The 2,121-nt window shown below is 36.0% G+C and overlaps 1 pseudogene; it reads right to left on the bottom strand.

Annotated features, from left to right (window-relative positions):
• Positions 1 to 1,095: 1,095 nt before the first annotated feature.
• On the bottom strand, positions 1,096 to 1,854 carry LOC142862388 (protein FAM133B pseudogene; annotated as a pseudogene).
• Between the last annotated feature and the right edge of the window lie 267 nt (positions 1,855 to 2,121).

The raw sequence follows: 2,121 nt of genomic DNA, 5'->3' as shown, positions 1-2,121 counted from the left end.
CTTCAATATGAAGCTATTAAAAAAAAAAATCAAAACCCTACGTTTTACATGCTAAATATCTTGGTAAGTATGCTGTTAAACATAGCAATGAACTTAAAAGAGTAAAGTAAGGAGTTAACAAAAGCTAAACACTGCAGCCTAAACAAAATTCATACAAAAAAATAAACTATCACTGGTTACATAAAATTGTCCTGACTGATTAAAACTTAACAGTATAAAACATGCATTTTAGAATCTTTAGCTATCAAGTTCAAAAAGTACCAGTGTCTATTTGAAATGATTCCTCTCCAAAGCCAAAGTATAATCAAAATGAATTTAAATGACATAACACATTCTAATACTGAAAAATATTCAGTATTATTGAAGTGGAGGTAAATCCCAGAGCTTCTAGGACTTTCTCATGCTGCAAAGGGCTGTTTCTCTGATTCACTCAAAGCAGCATACAATAGACTCCAAGGTGTCACTAAGCCCAGTAAAGGGCAAGACTACTGGTATCCAACTCTGACCTCCCCATAAAACATGGCTACTGTGTCCACAAACAGGATGTGTGAGGATCAAAGGGCACGCTATTCTGCTAGCTCAAGAGATAGCAAACCACCCCACCCCCCTAAAGCTCCTTCCCCAAGTAAATAAAAGGTATATAAGGGGGAAAATTAAAATACACTTATCTACAGAGTAAGGATTTTGAAATATAAATGTAACCCCTACTTAAAAAATTTTAACTAGAGTTATCTGGTCATTTATGATTACATCTTAAAGATGTACCCAGATTCAATTTCTGTTGATTTATCATTAGATGTTTCTAGTCAAAAATATTAATTTTATTCCCAAATATCTTAACCACTAGTACAACTGCAGTATATTATCTCCCAGAGTTATCAAGCACTGGAAGAGAAAAAATAGATGTTCAAGCAACGGGCAGTAATTATGGCCTTTTCACACAGCAGAATCTGAGTGGCTACTGAATAGTCCAGGAATAATTCTACAAACAAGAAAATTCATGCATTTTAGTAAAAATGTCATAATTTTCACAGTTGAAATTTCTTTAGACATTGCACTTTCGTTTATAAGGGAATCCTGATTTTTTTCTTAATGTTAAGGTGAATCAGGACTTCAACTAGCAGACTTCTTTTTCTTCTTCTTACTGTGTTTCATGTTTCTTTTTCTTTTTTGTTTTTTCTGTTGCCTTTTCTTGTTCTTCACTGCTTTTCTTCTTTTTTGCTCTTATCTCCTCAATATAATCTGATTCTGATAAGGACTCAGATGATAAAGGTTTATGTTCAGGATACATCTTTTTTTTTTTTTTTTGCTGAGTCCTTTAATGTCGTTTTCTTTCTCAGTTGCATCCTTTGACTTCTTTTTCTTTTTTAAACTATCCTTACTGTCTGATTCAGTTGCTGACACAGAGCTTTCAGAAGATTTATGTGCATGGTTCTTCTTTTTCTTTGTCCATTTTCCTTGTTTCTTATCCTCATCTTCAGAATCTTCAGAACTGCTGGAAGAATCAGAGCTTGATGAAGATGATGAATACCTACCGGATTTCTTCTTTTCTTTTTTCTTTCTCTGTCTTTTTTTGGATGAGCTCTCACTTCCACTTAACAGTTTCTCCCTGTGTTTTTCTAGTTCTTTCTTCTAGTTCTCATTCATTTTTTCTTCAAATTCAGCCAAAGCCTTGGAACCTTTCTTTTTCTTCTCTAGTTGCTCTTTCACTTCTTCCCAGGTAGGCCTTGGTCGATTCAGATAATCCTGGATCGTTGGCCCTGAAGACTGGACTGGACCCCTTGATCTGGCCATTCCTATTGGGTTCATATAGGCCACCCGACTGTCGCGCTTCCCCATGGTGCCTGGTTGAGCAAACAGACGCCAAGAGACCCCAGGCCGGAGAAGCGGCCGAAGCAGGCCTGCTGCAGGTCAGTCTGCTGCCCCCCCATGTATAGTATTCTTAGATGACTTTTTAAAAATTTCAGTATTATGTTGACTATATCATCTCATTCTCTCCTGGCCTGCAAGCTTTCTACTGAAAAATCCAGTGATGGTATTATGAAGCTTCCCTTATATGTGATGTGTAGTTTTGCTCTTGTTGCTTTCAAAATATTTTCGTTTTTGAATTTTGAATATTTG

This window comes from Microcebus murinus, chromosome 19 (assembly GCF_040939455.1).
Source record: "Microcebus murinus isolate Inina chromosome 19, M.murinus_Inina_mat1.0, whole genome shotgun sequence".
NCBI classification, from domain to species: Eukaryota; Metazoa; Chordata; class Mammalia; order Primates; family Cheirogaleidae; genus Microcebus; species Microcebus murinus.
The sequence above is the reverse complement of the archived record's forward strand: the minus strand, read 5'-3'. Positions and strand labels throughout refer to the sequence as shown.